This window comes from Staurois parvus, unplaced genomic scaffold (assembly GCF_062004578.1).
Source record: "Staurois parvus isolate SC_StPar_1 unplaced genomic scaffold, SC_StPar_1.0 ptg000308l, whole genome shotgun sequence".
NCBI lineage: Eukaryota > Metazoa > Chordata > Amphibia > Anura > Ranidae > Staurois > Staurois parvus.
This window is the reverse complement of record NW_028318104.1, coordinates 2,300,141-2,321,696: the sequence shown is the minus strand read 5'-3', so window position 1 is coordinate 2,321,696 and position 21,556 is coordinate 2,300,141. Positions and strand designations below refer to the sequence as shown.

At 49.4% G+C, this 21,556-nt stretch overlaps 2 pseudogenes; one reads left to right on the top strand and one right to left on the bottom strand.

The window, feature by feature from the left end:
- Positions 1-2,899: 2,899 nt before the first annotated feature.
- LOC149457664 (uncharacterized) lies at positions 2,900-3,501 on the bottom strand (annotated as a pseudogene).
- A 3,206-nt stretch (positions 3,502-6,707) lies between these two features.
- LOC149457663 (vomeronasal type-2 receptor 26-like) lies at positions 6,708-20,458 on the top strand (annotated as a pseudogene).
- The last annotated feature ends 1,098 nt before the right edge of the window (positions 20,459-21,556 follow it).

Below are 21,556 nucleotides of genomic sequence, written 5' to 3'. Positions count from 1 at the left end.
GAGCTTTAAAAATGTAGTATAGATTCCCTCAAGAGTTGGTTCTGGCCAGATCAGTGGATTGCTTTAAAAAAGTCCTGGATTCTTTCCTTGAAAAAAACAGAATATAACTGGATACTAATATTTATAGGTAAAGTCGATCCAGGGAATATTCGATTGCCTCTTGGGGGATCAGGAAGGATTTTTTTCCCCTGAAGGAGTAAATTGGATCGTGCTTTATTTTTTTTTTCCTTCCTTTGGCTCAACTATGGGTATAGAATTATAACTTTTTTTTTCTGGTTGAACTGGATGGACTTTTGTCTTTTTTCAGCCAGACTAACTATGTAACTATGTAACCATTCCGTGTCTCTGATAAATGCTCTTGAGATCAAAGGGATATGATCGATTCTAGCAAAGGTCTTATGTGGACAAGAGAAATGAGTATAATTCCCGGAGGTGGCGTGTAATTTGCACCAAATATCTATTTGTCCCTGAAAGTGAGGAGGTAGCTTGGCGATAGTCAGACTTTGTCTTGGTGGTATCATTAATCCCTCACCCTCCTGAGGATTTGCCCCCCTTTCTGACCAGGCCTTTTTTTGTGTTACGGCGCTGCGTTAATATTACTGACAATTGCATGGTCATTGCAACGCTGCACCCAAATTAAATTTGTGTCCTTTTTTTCCCATGAATTGAGCTTTCTTTCGGTGGTATTTTATTGCCTGTGTCATTTTTCTTTTTTGCTCTATCAGCAAAAAAGACTGACAATTTTGAGAAAAAAACTATATTTTTACTTTTTGCTATTAAACATGTCCAGTAAAAAAATGTAAAAAAATCAAATTTCGTCACAAATTTAGGCCAAAAAGTATTCTGCTCCATGTCTTTGCTAAAAAAAAATCCCAATTCGTGTAAATTAATTGGTTTATGTGAAAGTTATAGCGTTTACAAATGGCGGAATAAATAATGAGATTTTTTTTCTACTAGATCAGTGAGACTGCGGTGGACTTTCTGACACTGGGGGGAACTAACTTGGTGTCACTGACATTCATATTGACACCAATACAGTGATCAGTGCTAATAAAAAGCACTGAAACAGTACTAATGGCACTGGGTAGGCAGGGGTTAAAGTAAGGGTGATCAAAGGGTTAACTGTGTGCTGGGAGTGTTTTACTAGGGAGCGCGGGGGGGTGCTTTTCTGTAAGCACACTGCTCGGGGTGGCTGTGCACACTGACGGCACTGCTGGGAGGCACTGATGGCTACTGATGGGTGGCACTGCTGGGTGGCATTGCAGGGCACTAATCATCAGTGCCCTGATAATATGTGCCGATCTCGTCTGTGACAGCATGAGGAAAGTGCTGCCGATAACTGGCAACTATATTTACTCCGTGATCTGCTGTGTCATTGGAAACAGCGATCACAGAGATCGCCGTGTGTGTGCTTCTGGGGGCACACGGGAGGGCACGTTCTGGGAGGACATCATATGACGCCCTCCCAGAACTGGACAACTGCGCTGTAGCCATCATTCGGCTATAGTGCGGTCTGCAAGTGGTTAAGTGGGAAACAGATGGCTGTCATTTATCAAGGCTTTGGTCCAAATGGATATTGGAGTCTCCACCATAGACAATGGTCCCTTCAACATGGGGAGCAAGGACTTGCAGCATTGAGATGAAAAATTGAGTTTGACCCTGGTTCAGGGCATAGTTTAAAATTATTAGTGAAATTAAAAGTGAATAATGTGCCTTCTAGGGAGCCTTTAAGGAGTAGATAGTGACTCTCTGAGTCTTTAATTTCTAATGTAGGGGTAAAGGAAACCCTCTTGGAAAATAGAATGGCCACTGCTCTAGTCTTACCCTCTGCATTGGCCAGGTAAAAGGTTGGATATTTAGGATTGATAAATGATGGATTATAAATTCTAGGAAAATGCGTTTACTGCAGGAGGAGAACATCAGTTTTTTGAGAGTGGTAGTGTGAGTTCAAACCCTGGGTATTAGAGTTGACAATTCTTAAAATTGAGGGATGTGGGTTATTGTTATTATCTCCACAGTGTGGAGAATAGGGGGACGCTATTGATCCACAGTCATTTAACAAGCAAACCCCAAAGCAACAAACAGGAAATTTATTACTCCTGGGTCCTGGGCAAGTGCACCAGCAGGAGACGATGAAGGACTTCCAACCTGATATCAGAGAAAAAATTGTCAAATAGAAGCAGAGAGTGGGAAAAAAAGAGATAAGGTTAATATCCCAATATCAAACTCATGGGCAGGTAGGAAGCTCCCTAACCCTGTCCAATATTGCCAACTGCCAATGGGGGGGGGGGGGGGATGACCTGTCTTGTGTGACCTCGGTTTCCAAATCCATGAAGCAGGTGGAGGAACATGGCTACTGCTCCATCCTAAGAACTGTCCGTAGCAAACAAAACTGCCCTAGGCTAGAAAAATTAACAAACTGTGAAATATAGAACTAGCATCTGAGAATACAAACAAATGAACTGCAATAGCTGCACATATTATCAAGTGTACAAATATGATCAGTTCACACAAATTGGCTCAATTTGTTTTCTTCTAGAATGTAGTAGAGACCAGAGGGACCTTCCTCAGAAGGACATCAGAGGAGACAAAGGGTGTTTCTGGCAGAAAACAAAAATAGTATTCCAGCAGGTAGAATGCCATATGGGGGCTTCCTCAATCAAGTAGGGTGAGAGTCCCTGGATTTCTTGGTTTGTGACTTTTGCCAGACAGGAGTTTACGGGCTATAAGGTGTGGGCCTTTTAGCAGCTCCTGCACTCTTGTGAGAAGAGGAAATTGGTGGGGCTTGCGAGATTATGCCCAGGTGAAGAAGCACAGATTTGCCTTCCCGGAATAAAGAAAATGAGTATTGCTTGTTTTAGTGCGGAAAGTGTAGGCGGAATGGAAAGGTCCACCAGTATTAAATTGCTTTTTGCGACAACACCATCAGGAAAGGTTTAAGAAATCTCCTTTTTTGAATAGTGGTAGGGGATATGTCTGCAAAGATCTGAATAGGATGACCTTGGATTGATAAGGAGCCAGTGGAGTGTGATAGGTTCATAATTTCTTCCTCCACTGGGTAAAAGTGTGGCTTAACCACTATGTCTCTGGGCAGACCATCTGCCCTGTGAGGCTGTAAGGCTCGCTGGGCCCTATCTAATTCCAGTCAGTGATCAGGTATATCAGGAAAGAGGTCCTTGATGAAATTGCGGACGATGGACTGCACGTCTTTGAAATATTCCAAGAGGCCTCTGATCCTAAAAATCCTAAAATTGTATTGGTTAGACCTGTTTTCGAACTCAAGGGGCTAGAGCCCCTTCCAGTTGTTCCTGTAGCTCCTATAATTGAGGTGTTTTGGTTGGCCTGGGAGACTGTTAAGTCTAGTTTCTGTTCAATGGCTTTAATACGGCAGCCCAGATTTTGTAGATTTGCCGTTATATCCTTGGTAATCTGTACCATCGTGTGGGATAGGCTGCGGTCTAAAAGCTCTGAGGACCTATTAAACATGAGAGTTGTGTCCATATAGTGTCTAGCTGGGAGTTTTTGTGCAACCAACGAGGTAGTAGGGCTGGAGGGAGTCCCTGGTAATGATGGAGGGTGCCAAGTGGACAGATGCCCAATGTGTGATCCAGGAGGGATTCAGTGGAGGCCGAAGATGGTACAGAGAGTGGAGGAGTGCTTACATGCAGCCCTCCACTGATATGCGGGCATTGTGATAGGGAGTCATCATCAGCTATGGAGCCCTCTCCTGCAGTATATTCCTTGGCTTGTGGTTTGGACGCCATCTTGGGAGACCTGATTTCCGGGCCACAGACTCCCAGTTGACGGGAAAGGGTTCTCTGGGCTGTTCCTCCAGGCATAAATGAGTGCCTCTGGGCTTACCCCAGTACCAGTGTGCTGTCCAGTAGAGGTAGCACTATGTAGCTGCTGTAGCAGTAAAGAACTGGCTGGAGCGGGACGGAGCTCCCAGATTATGCAGCCATCTTTGGAGTCACCGTGCATGCAGCCTGACATGGCAGATTTTAAGAAACAAAAAAGGGTACTATTTACGTGACAATAGCCAAAAATATCATATAGTGGCTGGGCAGTATGTAAGCAGCCTGGTAAGGCTGCAATGTAGAAGGAGAACTGAGGCAGGCATTTTCCTAAACCAAACATTACAGTGTATTTTTTGAGATTACAAAGAAATTAATTAGGCATGGATGCTACAGATTTTCCCTCATGGAGTTTACCAAAATCCCTAATTTACTGAATAATAAAGAAAAAAAGTTTAAAAAACATATGGGTACAAACAAGTGTCACTGCTAAAATGTTATTATCAGATGGTTATAAACTCATGTGAAAAGAATGATGCGTATTAGAGTTCTGTATTCTTTAATACCTCCATGTATACTCTATCATTCACAAACAATGACCATTGCTATAATCTGTACCACATTTCCATATTTGGCTCAATACACAGTGAGGAACAGAAGTATTTGAACACCCTGCGATTTTGCAAGTTCTCCCACTTAGAAATCATGGAGGGGTCTGAAATTCACATTGTTGGTGCATTCCCACTCTGAGACAGAATTTAAAAAAAAATTCAGGAAATTACATTGTATGATTTGTAAAGAATGTATTTGTCTTGCACGGCTGAACAGAAGTATTTGAACCCCTGAGAAGATCCGTGTTAATATTTGGTACAGAAGCCTTTGTTTGCAATTACAGAGGTCAGACGTTTCCTGTAGTCCTTGACCAGGTTTGCACTGCAACAGGGATTTTGGCCCCCTCCTCCACACAGATCTCCTCTAGATCTGTCAGGTTTCAGGGCTGTCGCTGAGCAACACGGAGTTTCAGCTCCCTCCAATGATATTCTATTGGATTTAGGTCTGGAGACTGGCTAGGCCACTCCAGAACCTTGATATGCTTCTTACGGAACCACTCCTTGGTTATCCTGGCTGTGTGCTTCGGGTCGTTGTCATGTTGGAAGACCCATCCATGACCCATCTTCAATGCTCTGCCTGAGGGAAGGAGGTTGTTGCTCAAAATCTCACAATAAATTATAATGATGATAAATGGAATCTGTCAATATTAAGATAATATAGTAACTTAGAGATGAAGAGACCTTCCCAAGGATATCTACCTGCATTAAAGAATGGGGCGGTCCACTATATTGCCAAAAGTATTGCGATACCCCTCCAAATCATTGTATTTAGGTTTTCCAATCACCTCCATGGCCACAGGTGTATAAATCAAGCCCCTAGGCATGCAGACTGCTTCTAAAAACATTTGTGAAAGAATGGATCGCTCTCAGGAGCTCAATGAATTCAAGCGTTGTACCGTGATAGGTTGAAACCTGTGCAATAAGTCCATCTGTGACATTTCCTGGCTACTAAATATTCCACGCTCAACTGTTGGTGGTAATATAGTATATACAATTATTAACAGCAGAAACTCAGCCATGAAGTGGTAGGCCACGTCACATGACAGGGCGGGGTCAGCGCATGCTGAAGCGCACAGTGCACAGAAGTCGCCCTCTGTCTGCAGAGTCAATAGCTGAAGACCTCCGCAATTGGTATGGCCTTCAGATTATCACAACAACAGTATGTAGAGAACTTCATGGAATGGGTTTCCATGGCCGAGCAGCTGCATCCAAGCCTTACATCAACAAATGCAATGCAAACATCGGATGCCGTGGTGTAAAGCACACCGCCACTGGACTCTAGAGCAGTGGAGACATGTTCTCTGGAGTGACAAATCATGCTTCTCTGTCTGGCAATCCGATGGACGTGTCTGGGTTTGACAGTTGCCAGGAGAATGGTACCTGCCTGACTGCATTGTGCCCAGTGTAAGGTTTGGTGGAGGGGGGGTTATGGCATGGGGTTGTTTTTCAGCGGTGGGCTTGGCCTCTTAGTTCCAGTGAAGAGAACTTTTAAGGCATCAGCATACCAAGACATTTTGGACAATTTAATGCTTCCAACTTTTTTTGAATGATTTGGGGATGACCCCTTCCTGTTTCAACAAGACTGCTCACCAGTGCACGAAAAAAGGTCCATAAGGACATGGATGAGTGGAGACCTATGCAGTGTCTCCAATTGTTGGTTGAAAACTGGGTAGCCTCAGGAGGATATATTTAGCTCAGTATTTCTCAACATTTTTCAGATGTGGCACCCTCCCCCAGCATGTCAGAGTCCCCACCAATACATTAGAGTTCTCCCTTTGCATCAAAGACCCATTATATGTCAAAGTCCCCCCAACATATCAGGTTCTCCCCTTACCTAGTCTTCTAAGCACTTCAGAGTAGACCCGTTGCAGGGCCCTTCCAAATCACAAAACTCTCATTACACAGTTCCCCCATCACACAGTCCCCTCTTCACATCAAAGCCCCACAGTAGTGTGGTAAATGTTTGGAAGCGAGACTTCCATCCTCTCCTGAATGATGGGATGGCCTTGCATGCCAACTGCCCTGGATTAGCATCCTGAGTTGCCATTTTTGTGGGCAGACCACCTGCCAACATCATAGCAACTAATGTCAACATACCTACTTCCCTAGAACATTATTGGTTGTTTTGGTGCAATGAGCATAATTGGTTTATTGACAAGTTCCCAGTACTGAAAAACATCAGTAAATATACTGTATGTACAATTTGCATTCCCACTGCTCCTTTACAAATGACTGTTTAATTATTGAGAATAAAAATTAATCTGTGTTATATCTATTGCTCTTTGCAGACAGTGAGAACTGTATGAATTGCCCTGAGGAAGAATGGCCCAATGAGAACAAATATCAGTGTATTCCAAAACTCCTTGAATTCCTTTCCTACAATGATGGCATTTCTAAAGTATTCCTAACAGTTTCTGCTTTACTCTGCATTGTGACTGTTGCAATAAAGGGGATTTTTATTACGTATCGGAACACCCCCATCGTCAAAGCTAATAACAGAAATCTGAGTTTTGTTCTCCTTGTCTCCATCTTGTTGAGTTTCCTCTGTGTGTTCTTGTTCCTTGGCCAGCCACTGGATATAACCTGTATACTCCGTGTCATGACATTTGGAGTCATCTTCTCCATAGCCATCTCCTCTCTTCTTGCTAAAACAATCATTGTTTACATCGCTTTCAGAGCCACCAAACCTGGCAGCTACTGGAGGAAATGGATTGGAACCAAACTGGCCAATTCCATAGTATCCGTGTGTTCATCCATTCAAGTAATAATATGTATCATTTGGATGTCCTCTTCTCACCCTTATATGGAAATGGACACTCACTCTTATCAGGACAAGATCGTCATTCAGTGTAATGAAGGGTCAGTTATCGGGTTCTACTCTGTGTTGGGTTATATGGGGTTTCTGGCAGCTGTGAGTTTTCTTCTGGCTTTCATGGTGGGGATTAGAGATGAGCGAATCGAACTTGGCGAAGTGGAATTCGTTTCGAATATTAGGAAAATTTCGATTCGCGTCGAATCCAAAAATAAGCAGACTTCGGATGCGCGAATCAAAATTTTTCCTAAAATGGCGGCGACATGTGCGGCGACGGAGCGGGGATGTCTAGGAAGGCGCGCAGACAAGGCGCGCTGACCCATAATGCATTCATTCATGACATGTGATCGCATTAGCCAATCAGCAGCCAGCCAGCCAGCACAGTGTAATGGTCGAGCTATAAATGGCGGCCATTTTAGAATTCTCCATTTGCCTCCAGTCATTCAACAGAGGCAGACCTGGCTGTATTCAGGGAGAGAGTTAGGGACAGAGAAACGTTAGTTAGGGCCACAGAAACGTTACTTAGGGCCACAGAAACGTTACTTAGGGACACAGAAACGTTACTTAGGGACACAGAATCGTTACTTAGGGCCACAGAAACGTTACTTAGGGACACAGAAACGTTACATAGGGCCACAGAAACGTTTACTTAGGGCCACAGAATCGTTAGTTAGGGCCACAGAAACGTTACTTAGGGACACAGAATTGTTACTCAGGGACACAGAATTGTTACTGAGGGCCACAGAATCGTTACTTAGGGCCACAGAATCGTTACTTAGGGCCACAGAAACGTTACTTAGGGCCACAGAATCGTTACTTAGGGCCACAGAAACGTTACTTAGGGCCACAGAAACGTTACTTAGGGACAGACACAGAATTGTTACTGAGGGACACAGATTTGTTACTGAGGGCCACAGAATCGTTACTTAGGGCCACAGAATTGTTACTTAGGGACAGACACAGAATTGTTACTGAGGGACACAGATTTGTTACTGAGGGCCACAGAATCGTTACTTAGGGCCACAGAAACGTTACTTAGGGCCACAGAAACGTTACTTAGGGCCACAGAATTGTTACTTAGGGACAGACACAGAATTGTTATTGAGGGACACAGAATTGTTACTGAGGGCCACAGAACCGTTACTTAGGGACACAGAAACGTTACTTAGGGACACAGAAACGTTACTTAGGGCCACAGAATCGTTACTTAGGGCCACAGAAACGTTACTTAGGGCCACAGAAACTTTACTTAGGGCCACAGAATTTTTACTTAGGGCCACAGAATTGTTACTCAGGGACAGACACAGAATTGTTACTGAGGGATACAGAATTGTTACTGAGGGCCACAGAACCGTTACTTAGGGCCACAGAAACGTTACTTAGGGCCACAGAATTGTTACTTAGGGACAGACACAGAATTGTTACTGAGGGACACAGATTTGTTACTGAGGGCCACAGAAACGTTACTTAGGGCCACAGAAACGTTACTTAGGGCCACAGAATTGTTACTTAGGGCCACAGAAACGTTACTTAGGGCCACATAATTGTTACTCAGGGACAGACACAGACTTGTTACTGAGGGATACAGAATTGTGACTGAGGGACACAGAACCGTTACTTAGGGCCACAGAAACGTTACTTAGGGCCACAGAATTGTTACTTAGGGACAGACACAGAATTGTTACTGAGGGACACAGATTTGTTACTGAGGGCCACAGAAACGTTACTTAGGGCCACAGAAACGTTACTTAGGGCCACAGAATCGTTACTTAGGGCCACAGAAACGTTACTTAGGGCCACAGAAACTTTACTTAGGGCCACAGAATTGTTACTCAGGGACAGACACAGAATTGTTACTGAGGGACACAGAATTGTTACTGAGGGCCACAGAACCGTTACTTAGGGCCACAGAAACGTTACTTAGGGAAGAAGAATTGTTACTCAGGGACAGACACAGAATTGTTACTGAGGGATACAGAATTGTTACTGAGGGACACAGAAACGTTACTTAGGGCCACAGAAACGTTACTTAGGGCCACAGAAACGTTACTTAGGGCCACAGAAACGTTACTTAGGGACACAGAATTGTTACTCAGGGACAGACACAGAATTGTTACTGAGGGACACAGATTTGTTACTGAGGGCCACAGAACCGTTACTTAGGGCCACAGAAACGTTACTTAGGGACACAGAATCGTTACTTAGGGCCACAGAAACGTTACTTAGGGCCACAGAAACTTTACTTAGGGCCACAGAATTGTTACTTAGGGACACAGAATTGTTACTCAGGGACAGACACAGAATTGTTACTGAGGGATACAGAATTGTTACTGAGGGACACAGAAACGTTACTTAGGGCCACAGAAACGTTACTTAGGGCCACAGAATTGTTACTTAGGGACAGACACAGAATTGTTACTGAGGGACACAGAATTGTTACTGAGGGCCACAGAACCGTTACTTAGGGCCACAGAAACGTTACTTAGGGACACAGAATTGTTACTCAGTGACAGACACAGAATTGTTACTGAGGGACACAGAATTGTTACTAAGGGCCACAGAACTGTTACTGAGGGCCACAGAACTGTTACTTAGGGCTACAGAAACGTTACTTAGGGCCACAGAAACGTTACTTAGGGACACAGAAACGTTACTTAGGGCTACAGAAACGTTACTTAGGGCCACAGAATCGTTACTTAGGGCCACAGAAACGTTACTTAGGGCCACAGAAACGTTACTTAGGGACACAGAATTGTTACTCAGGGACAGACACAGAATTGTTACTGAGGGACACAGATTTGTTACTGAGGGCCACAGAACCATTACTTAGGGCCACAGAAACTTTACTTAGGGACACAGAATTGTTACTCAGGGACAGACACAGAATTGTTACTCAGGGACACAGAATTGTTACTGAGGGACACAGAATTGTTACTCAGGGACACAGAATTGTTACTCAGGGACACAGAATTGTTACTCAGGGACACATAATTGTTACTCAGGGACACAGAATTGTTACTCAGGGACAGACACAGAATTGTTACTCAGTGACGGACACAGAATTGTTACTGAGGGACACAGAATTGTTACTGAGGGCCACAGAACTGTTACTTAGGGCCAGAGAAACGTTACTTAGGGACACAGAATTGTTACTCAGGGACAGACACAGAATTGTTACTCAGGGACAGACACAGAATTGTTACTGAGGACACATAATTGTTACTCAGGGACACAGAATTGTTACTGAGGGCCACAGAACTGTTACTTAGGGCCACAGAAACGTTACTCAGGGACACAGAATTGTTACTCAGGGACAGACACAGAATTGTTACTCAGGGACACAGAATCGTTTAATTAAAGAGTATGTCAGACAACATGCAGAGGAGTGGCAGAGGAGGCAATGTTTTAGGAGCGAGCAGACGTGGCAGCAGAGGAAGGGGTCGAGGCAGCACTATTCGCAGCCAGAGGCCAGTGCTCCCGGTGTCATACAGCGGTCGTGTCTCCACCGACAACCCTGCCGTCATCGATTGGTTGGCTTGGTCGTCTTCCTCTTCCCAGGTCACCTCTGACACCTACAGCCAACGGTCGGTGGGTACGTCAGACACAACCGTTAGTTGGCATGGCCCGGGAGCAAGCCCACTGAAATCACGTGTCCTCTACCTGCCCCTGTCCTTTGGTGTTCCCTCACCAAGCGAAGTATCGCATGCTATGGGCTCAGCCCCACTGTACAGTGAGGAAGAGCAAACAGAGGGCGGTCAGGAACGGGGGGAGACATCCGCCTCTTCAGCAGCCAGGCGAAGAAGTAGTGGCGAGGAGAGTGGCTCAGTAGCCGATCTAGAGACAGGTCTGTCTCCTGACCCACACGCAGCCGAGGGGGCTAGTAGTGAGGCGGAGACCCTAATTGATGATGATGAGGCTGATCGCACTTGGCAGCCTCGTCGTCATCAGGCTATTGCTTCCGCATCATCAGGAGAAGAGGGTGGCAGCTTGGCAGCGAGCAAAATAGTCGGTGGGTTGCCCAGGAGGCAGCAGGGTCGCAGCAGTGTCAGTGGAGGCAAACGGCCACGGAGTAGAGCACCAGCTCCACTGCAGCCTACAACCATGGCCAGTAGTGGTGCCGGTGTGCACGGAGGAAGCAGCAGTCAGCCAGTGAGGAGTATCGGGGGCAAAGTTTCCTACTCGGCGGTGTGGCAATTTTTCGTCAAGCCGCCCGAGGAAGTAAACGTAGCCGTATGTCGACTATGTGGCCAGAAAGTCAAGCGTGGCCAGGGGGCCCATGTTGGGACTACAGCGTTGCGGCAGCATATGCAGCGTCGCCATTTGGTGGCCTGGGAAAACCGTGATAAAGATACGGTGGTTCTGCCCGCCCCAGCCCCCGCTCCATCACCCGCTCCGTTACTTGCTCCGTCACCCGACGTCAATCGCCCTCTATCAGCCAGTCAAGGCTCCAACACCTCTGCTGAGGGGAGTTGTCGCTCGTTGGCATCTTCCGCTCGTTCAGATGCTCCTTCTCCTGCTACTCCTCTTCACGGATTCCGTCAGCAGTCTTTCTTGGAATCCGTTTCCAAGAGACAACAGTTTGCGAGCACGCACCCGACGGTGCAAAAGCTGAACGTCCTCCTGTCCAAGTTGCTGGTGCTGCAGTCCTTTCCGAGAAATGATGGCTTGTGCCGCGCCGCGGTGGAGAGTGCCAAGCCGTCATTTCTTCGCCAAAAAGGCAGTGCCAGCCCTGCATTCACATGTAGAAGAGATGGTGGGCCAGTCTTTGAGCATGTCGGTCTCTGCCAAAGTGCACGGCAGCGCCGACGTGTGGAGCTGTAACTACGGTCAGGGACAGTACATGTCATTTACGGCCCACTGGGTGAACGTGGTGCCATCACAGCCGCACCAGCAACTTGGACAGGTCACGCCGCTTTTGCCTCCACGTTTGCACGTCCTTGGTCCACAAAAGATGTGCGCCTCTACCACCTCTTCTTCCTTCGTGTCCTCAGCCGCCACCCCCGTGCCAAGTCCCATTACCCGACCGGCATATCACATGTGCAGGGCGCAACGGTGTCACGCTGTGCTGCACCTGGTATGCCTTGGCGAACGTAGTCACACAGGGGAGGAACTTTTCAGTGTAATGAACAGAGAAATCGACAGATGGCTGTCTCCGCGCAAACTGAAAATCGGAACCATGTTGACCGACAACGGAAAGAACATGGTGTCTGCCCTGCGTCAAGGAAGGTTGTGCCATGCGCCATGCATGGCTCACGTGTTCAATCTGGTTGTCAAGCGGTTCCTAAAATCCACCATCCCACTGCAAGACATCCTTAAAATGTCACGTAAACTTTGCATGCATTTCAGCCATTCCTACACCGCAAAGCACACCCTCCTTGAGCTGCAGCGGCAGAACGGAAATCCACAGCATCGCCTGATCTGCGACATTGCAACAAGGTGGAATTCAACCCTACACATGTTAGACCGCCTTTACGAACAGCGAAAGGCCATCACCGATTTCCTGATGTTACAAGTGGATAAAGGTACTCCCCTGTGTAACTTCGATGTCAGCCATTGGCAGCTCATGCGTGACACCTGCCGCTTGCTCAGGCCCTTTGAGGAGGCCATTTGTGCTCAGGAATTATTGAGTGAAATGGGTGGTTTTTCCACTCAGCGGACAGGAGTGGAGGAGCAGGAGCATCTGGTAGAGGAGGAGGAGGAGGAGGAGACAGAGGACCCAGACGCACCGTGGCAGTATGCTGTGGAGATGGAGGCAGGGAGTCCCTCGCATTCCTTGGCACAAATGGCCCATAGCATGCTCGGTTGCTTGCGTAGCGACAGCCGAATAATAACCATCAGACAGAGGGATGACTTTTGGCTGTCCACCTTGTTGGACCCTCGCTACCGTTCAAAAATGGTGGCCTTTTTCACACCTGCTGAGAGGGAGGCCAAAATAACGTACTATAAAAACTACCTATGTAGTCAGTTGGTCTCTGCCATCCTCAGACACTGTGGGCCCTGTGCGCTCGCGTTCCGCTGCCATGGCAGCAGGGGAGGGGTGGGGTGGTAGGAGCAGTGGTAGCTCCACCAGCAGCGGCTGCCTCAGTCTGCAGTCGATGATGAGTAGCTTTCTTCACCAGCGCAGTGAGGAAACTACTAACCAGCCGCAGCAGCAGCATCAGGTGGACCTGGAGCAGGACCTCAAACAACAGGCTTGGGCCTACTTGGACAGCACCCTGCCAACCGAGGTAGACAATCCCCTTGACTACTGGGCAACAAAACTTGACCTTTGGCCCCAACTAGCTGAATTTGCCCTTGAAAGGCTGTCATGCCCGACCAGTAGCGTGGCATCGGAGCGCGTGTTTAGTGCGGCAGGAGGTATTGTAACTCCGCGGAGGACACGAATCCCAAAGTGTGGAGAGACTCACGTTTGTGAAAATGAATCAGGCGTGGATTAGTCTGGATTTAAAACCACCAGTTCCTGACACAACTGAGAAATTCCGCCATGAATCATGCCCCTGCCATGTGCCACTTTCACGTCTCCTCACACTGCTGGTGTGCTCCATTTTTTGTCATAGGGTGCTGGCAGATTACGGGCCTCCCATAGCTGCTGCCAGGACCATAATCTGCCATGGGCCCCTGTACCGCCTCCCCATGCTGCTGCCAGGTCCACAGTGTCTCATGCCATGTGCCACTTTCAGGTCTCCTCACACTGCTGGTGTGTTCCATTTTTTGTCATAGGGTGCTGGCAGATTACGGGCCTCCTATAGCTGCTGCCAGGCCCCTAATCTGCCATGGGCCCCTATACCGCCTCCTCATGCTGCTGCCAAGTCCAGAGTCTCTCATGGGTCCCTGTACGGCGTCCCATTGCTGCTGTCTCCATCGCCACACTCTGCCATGTGCCACTTTCAGATCTCCTCACACACTGTTGGTGTGTTCAATTTTTTGACATAGGGTGCTGGCAGATTACGGGCCTCCCATAGCTGCTGCCAGGCCCCTAATCTGCCATGGGCCCCTGTACCGCCTCCTCATGCTGCTGCCAGGTCCAGAGTCTCTCATGGGTCCCTGTACGGCCTCCCATTGCTGCTGTCTCCATCGCCACACTCTTCCATGTGCCACTTTCAGGTCTCCTCACACTGCTGGTGTGTTCCATTTTTTGTCATAGGGTGCTGGCAGATTACGGGCCTCCCATAGCTGCTGCCAGGCCCCTAATCTGCCATGGGTCCCTGTACCGCCTCCTCATGCTGCTGCCAGGTCCACAGTGTCTCATGCCATGTGCCACTTTCAGGTCTCCTCACACTGCTGGTGTGTTCAATTTTTTGACATAGGGTGCTGGCAGATTACCGGCCTCCCATAGCTGCTGCCAGGCCCCTAATCTGCCATGGGCCCCTATACCACCACCTCATGCTGCTGCCAAGTCCAGAGTCTGTCATGGGTCCCTGTACGGCCTCCCATTGCTGCTGTCTCCATCGCCACACTCTTCCATGTGCCACTTTTAGGTCTCCTCACACTGCTGGTGTGTTCCATTTTTTGTCATAGGGTGCTGGCAGATTACGGGCCTCCCATAGCTGCTGCCAGGCCCCTAATCTGCCATGGGTCCCTGTACCGCCTCCTCATGCTGCTGCCAGGTCCACAGTGTCTCATGCCATGTGCCACTTTCAGGTCTCCTCACACTGCTGGTGTGTTCAATTTTTTGACATAGGGTGCTGGCAGATTACGGGCCTCCCATAGCTGCTGCCAGGCCCCTAATCTGCCATGGGCCCCTATACCACCTCCTCATGCTGCTGCCAAGTCCAGAGTCTGTCATGGGTCCCTGTACGGCCTCCCATTGCTGCTGTCTCCATCGCCACACTCTTCCATGTGCCACTTTTAGGTCTCCTCACACTGCTGGTGTGTTCCATTTTTTGTCATAGGGTGCTGGCAGATTACGGGCCTCCCATAGCTGCTGCCAGGCCCCTAATCTGCCATGTGCCCCTGTACCGCCTCCTCATGCTGCTGCCAGGTCCACAGTGTCTCATGCCATGTGCCACTTTCAGGTCTCCTCACACTGCTGGTGTGTTCAATTTTTTGACATAGGGTGCTGGCAGATTACGGGCCTCCCATAGCTGCTGCCAGGCCCCTAATCTGCCATGGGCCCCTATACCGCCTCCTCATGCTGCTGCCAAGTCCAGAGTCTCTCATGGGTCCCTGTACGGCCTCCCATTGCTGCTGTCTCCATCGCCACACTCTGCCATGTGCCACTTTCAGGTCTCCTCACACACTGCTGGTGTGTTCAATTTTATGACATAGGGTGCTGGCAGATTACGGGCCTCCCATAGCTGCTGCCAGGCCCCTAATCTGCCATGGGCCCCTGTACCGCCTACTCATGCTGATGCCAGGTCCACAGTGTCTCATGCCATGTGCCACTTTCAGGTCTCCTCACACTGCTGGTGTGTTCAATTTTTTGACATAGGGTGCTGGCAGATTACGGGCCTCCCATAGCTGCTGCCAGGCCCCTAATCTGCCATGGGCCCCTATACCGCCTCCTCATGCTGCTGCCAAGTCCAGAGTCTGTCATGGGTCCCTGTACGGCCTCCCATTGCTGCTGTCTCCATCGCCACACTCTGCCATATGCCACTTTCAGGTCTCCTCACACACTGCTGGTGTGTTCAATTTTTTGACATAGGGTGCTGGCAGATTACGGGCCTCCCATAGCTGCTGCCAGGCCCCTAATCTGCCATGGGCCCCTATACCGCCTCCTCATGCTGCTGCCAGGTCCACAGTGTCTCATGCCATGTGCCACTTTCAGGTCTCCTCACACTGCTGGTGTGTTCAATTTTTTGACATAGGGTGCTGGCAGATTACGGGCCTCCCATAGCTGCTGCCAGGCCCCTAATCTGCCATGGGCCCCTATACCGCCTCCTCATGCTGCTGCCAAGTCCAGAGTCTGTCATGGGTCCCTGTACGGCCTCCCATTGCTGCTGTCTCCATCGCCACACTCTGCCATGTGCCACTTTCAGGTCTCCTCACACACTGCTGGTGTGTTCAATTTTTTGACATAGGGTGCTGGCAGATTACGGGCCTCCCATAGCTGCTGCCAGGCCCCTAATCTGCCATGGGCCCCTGTACCACCTCCTCATGCTGCTGCCAGGTCCACAGTGTCTCATGCCATGTGCCACTTTCAGGTCTCCTCACACTGCTGGTGTGTTCAATTTTTTGACATAGGGTGCTGGCAGATTACGGGCCTCCCATAGCTGCTGCCAGGCCCCTAATCTGCCATGGGCCCCTATACCGCCTCCTCATGCTGCTGCCAAGTCCAGAGTCTCTCATGGGTCCCTGTACGGCGTCCCATTGCTGCTGTCTCCATCGCCACACTCTGCCATGTGCCACTTTCAGGTCTCCTCACACACTGCTGGTGTGTTCAATTTTTTGACATAGGGTGCTGGCAGATTACGGGCCTCCCATAGCTGCTGCCAGGCCCCTAATCTGCCATGGGGCCCTATACCGCCTCCTCATGCTGCTGCCAGGTCCAGAGTCTCTCATGGGTCCCTGTACGGCCTCCCATTGCTGCTGTCTCCATCGCCACACTCTTCCATGTGCCACTTTCAGGTCTCCTCACACTGCTGGTGTGTTCCATTTTTTGTCATAGGGTGCTGGCAGATTACGGGCCTCCCATAGCTGCTGCCAGGCCCCTAATCTGCCATGGGGCCCTATACCGCCTCCTCATGCTGCTGCCAGGTCCAGAGTCTCTCATGGGTCCCTGTACGGCCTCCCATTGCTGCTGTCTCCATCGCCACACTCTTCCATGTGCCACTTTCAGGTCTCCTCACACTGCTGGTGTGTTCCATTTTTTGTCATAGGGTGCTGGCAGATTACAGGCCTCCCATAGCTGCTGCCAGGCCCCTAATCTGCCATGGGTCCCTGTACCGCCTCCTCATGCTGCTGCCAGGTCCACAGTGTCTCATGCCATATGCCACTTTCAGGTCTCCTCACACTGCTGGTGTGTTCAATTTTTTGACATAGGGTGCTGGCAGATTACCGGCCTCCCATAGCTGCTGCCAGGCCCCTAATCTGCCATGGGCCCCTATACCGCCTCCTCATGCTGCTGCCAAGTCCAGAGTCTGTCATGGGTCCCTGTACGGCCTCCCATTGCTGCTGTCTCCATCGCCACACTCTTCCACGTGCCACTTTCAGGTCTCCTCACACTGCTGGTGTGTTCCATTTTTTGTCATAGGGTGCTGGCAGATTACGGGCCTCCCATAGCTGCTGCCAGGCCCCTAATCTGCCATGGGCCCCTGTACCGCCTCCTCATGCTGCTGCCAGGTCCACAGTGTCTCATGCCATATGCCACTTTCAGGTCTCCTCACACTGCTGGTGTGTTCAATTTTTTGACATAGGGTGCTGGCAGATTACCGGCCTCCCATAGCTGCTGCCAGGCCCCTAATCTGCCATGGGCCCCTATACCGCCTCCTCATGCTGCTGCCAAGTCCAGAGTCTGTCATGGGTCCCTGTACGGCCTCCCATTGCTGCTGTCTCCATCGCCACACTCTTCCACGTGCCACTTTCAGGTCTCCTCACACTGCTGGTGTGTTCCATTTTTTGTCATAGGGTGCTGGCAGATTACGGGCCTCCCATAGCTGCTGCCAGGCCCCTAATCTGCCATGGGCCCCTGTACCGCCTCCTCATGCTGCTGCCAGGTCCACAGTGTCTCATGCCATGTGCCACTTTCAGGTCTCCTCACACTGCTGGTGTGTTCAATTTTTTGACATAGGGTGCTGGCAGATTACGGGCCTCCCATAGCTGCTGCCAGGCCCCTAATCTGCCATGGGCCCCTATACCGCCTCCTCATGCTGCTGCCAAGTACAGAGTCTCTCATGGGTCCCTGTACGGCCTCCCATTGCTGCTGTCTCCATCGCCACACTCTGCCATGTGCCACTTTCAGGTCTCCTCACACACTGCTGGTGTGTTAAATTTTTTGATATAGGGTGCTGGCAGATTACGGGCCTCCCATAGCTGCTGCCAGGCCCCTAATCTGCCATGGGCCCCTGTACCGCCTCCTCATGCTGCTGCCAGGTCCACAGTGTCTCATGCCATGTGCCACTTTCAGGTCTCCTCACACTGCTGGTGTGTTCAATTTTTTGACATAGGGTGCTGGCAGATTACGGGCCTCCCATAGCTGCTGCCAGGCCCCTAATCTGCCATGGGCCCCCGTACCGACTCCTCATGCTGCTGCCAGGCCCGTAATCTGTCATGGGCCCCTGTACCGCCTCCTCATGCTGCTGCCAGGTCCAGAGTGTGTCATGGGTCCCTGTACGGCCTCCCATTGCTGCTGTCTCCATCGCCACACTCTGCCATGTGCCACTTTCAGGTCTCCTCACACTGCTGGTGGTTTCCATTTTTGTCATAGGGTGCTGTATGGCCTCCCATTGCTGCTGCCTCCACCGCCACACTGTGGCTCCACACTCTGGTTTTGGCCCCGTGACTGCCCAAATGAGTGAAGTGTGCGGTGATTCTAAGATCGACGGCACTCATCTGCATGTCATACTGACTGTCAGTATTATTTCTCTTCCCCAGCAGACTCCAAGGGCATTTAAGTTAAAGGTACAGTGTTCTGCACTAATATAAAGGCTCTCTGAAGCCTAGAAACACCCTTTTTTAAGTTAAATTCGCAGCGAATATATTCGACTCGAATCAAAATTTTTCCACGAATTCGCCGAATCAGTCGAATCGAATTTTTGAATACTTCGCTCATCTCTAGTGAGGACATTACCGGACAGTTTTAACTAGTTGCCGACCGCAGATAGCCGAATGACGGCTAAACTGCGGCCGGCCAGTTCTGAGTGGACGTCATATGACGTCCTCCCAGAACGCGCTCTCCTGTGCTCCCCAGGGGGCGCGCACCCGGCGATCTCCGTGATCGCTGTGTCCTACGGACACAGCTGACCACGTGATGTGGTAAAAGGCCAATCATACCGGCCTTTTACCACGTGATCAGCGGTGTCCAATGACACGCTTATCACAGGGAAATGCAAGTGCCGGTTCTCGGCTGCACTTTCCTCACGCTGTCAGATCGTGAGGAAAGTAGTGCCGAGAAGCGGAGATCGGCACCGATCATCAGGGCACTGATGATCAGTGCCCTGATGATCGGTGCCCAGCAACGCCACCCGCAAGTTCCGCCCACCTGTGTCCAGCAGTGCGCCCACTAGCTCCGCCCACCTGTGCCCAGCAGATCACCCACCTGTGCCCAGCAGTGCACCCACCTGTGCCTAGCAGTGCACCCACCTGTGCCACTCTGCAGTGTCACACACCTGTGCCCAGAAGTGCCACCTACCTGTGCCCAGCAGTGCCACCCACCTGTGCCCACCCACCTGTGCCCACCAGTGCCACCCACCTGTGCCCACCCACCAGTGCTGCCCACCAGTGCCACCCACCAGTGCAGCCCAGCAGTGCTGCCAGTCAGTGCCACCAGTCAGTGCCCGGGGTTGTGCCAGTCAGTGCCGCCAGTCAGTGCCCAGCAGTGATGCCAGTCAGTGCCGTCTATCAGTACCCATCATCAGTGTCACCTATCAGTGCCGTCTATCAGTGCTGCATATTAGTGCCGCCTATCCGTGACACCTCATTAGTGCTGTCTATCAGTGCCGCCTATCCGTGCCACCTCATTAGTACTGCCTATCAGTGCCCTTTAGTGCTGCCTATCAGTGCCCATCAGTGCCGCCTATCAGTGCCCATCAGTGCTGCCTCATCAACGCACATCAGTGAAGGAGAAAAAATACCTGTTTGAAAAATTTTATAATAGAAACAAAGAAACTTTTTTTTTTCAAATTTTTTGCACTTTTTTAATTTATAGCACAAAAAGTAAAGCGCCCAGTGGCGATTAAATACCACCAAAGGAAAGCTCTATTTGTGAGAAAAAAATGATCAAAATTTCATATGGGTACAATGTTGCATGACCGCGCAATTGTCAATCAAAGGGCGGCAGCGCTGAAAGCTGAAAATTGGCCTGGTAAATAAGGGGGTATAAGTGCCTGGTAGACAAGTGGTTAATGAGGCCAAGTACATCACCTTCAGCATGCTGGTGTTCTGCAGTGTCTGGATTGCCATGATCCCGGCCTATCTGAGCACCAGAGGGAAACACATGGTGGCTGTGGAGATATTTGCCATATTGGCCTCAAGTGCTGGACTTCTAAGCTGTATATTTATTCCAAAATGTTTTATTGTCGTATTTAAACCTGAACTGAATACACAAACATGTTTATATAACAGCAAAAAATAGACATGAGTAGCGACTATCAAGCTGACCATAGACAAAACAATATTCTTTCCTGAAACCCCCATCAACACAGTCAGTGTTGATGAGGGAATCCCTCCCGTGGAGCCGTTGTGTTCTCTGGGTGGTGGGGGGGCAGGGGTAGCCATCCACATTGGGAGAAAATGATGTTTACTGCTAGCGGCTGTACTAGCCACTAGCAATAATCACATCAATCTGACAGGCTGGGTAGATTCAGCCTGCCCACACATGGTTTGAATCTCAAACGTCTATGGCCTGCTCTAGGGATCTACTTATAAATATTTTTCACACAAGATTTTCATAGCTTTCACCCAACTCTAATCAGATTCAAGTAGAAAATGTTGTTAATCTTGGGTGAAATTTGTGTGAATATTATGTGATTGTTTTAAATACTCAGGAAGGTGGATGGTGATGAAACCTGGGGCTTGAAGTGGGTGATGGTTTTTTGTTCAAATTAATGTCACTTATTATGTTGGTGTCGTCCCTGTAGGGTATCTGATTAGTACGTAGTAAGCTTCTGCAAATCTAGGGGTTCCTACAGTCACCCTGGGTTGTGTATTCAAAACTCTGATATAGAGATTGGAGAGCCATACCAAATTGTTTGATTTCAAAGTGAAGTTTATTCCAAAAGTGAATTGGGTGCTGATGAATACATTTGTGTGTTCACACGCAGGGGCGGACTGACCATTTGGAAACTCGGGCACTGCCGGAGGGCCTGGGGTCAGTAGGGGGCCCCATGGGATGCCCCTGGTACCTTTTTCATAGGCCTTTTTGAGTTTGGGCAAGGACACAGGGGCCCCATAATTCCCTTTTGCCCAGGGGGGGGCCCCATGAGTTGTCAGTCCGCCCCTGCCTGGTACCTTTTTCATAGGCTTCTTTGAATTTGGGCAAGGACATGGGGGCCCCATGATCCCCTACTGCCCAGGGGCCCCATGAGTTGTCAGTCCACCCCTGCCTGGTACCTTTTTCATAGGCTTCTTTGAGTTTGGGCAAGGACACAGGGACCCCATGATCCCCTATTGCCCGGGGGGCCCCATGAGTTGTCAGTCCGCCCTTGTTCACACTGCCACACATCTTAATTCATTAGTTACGT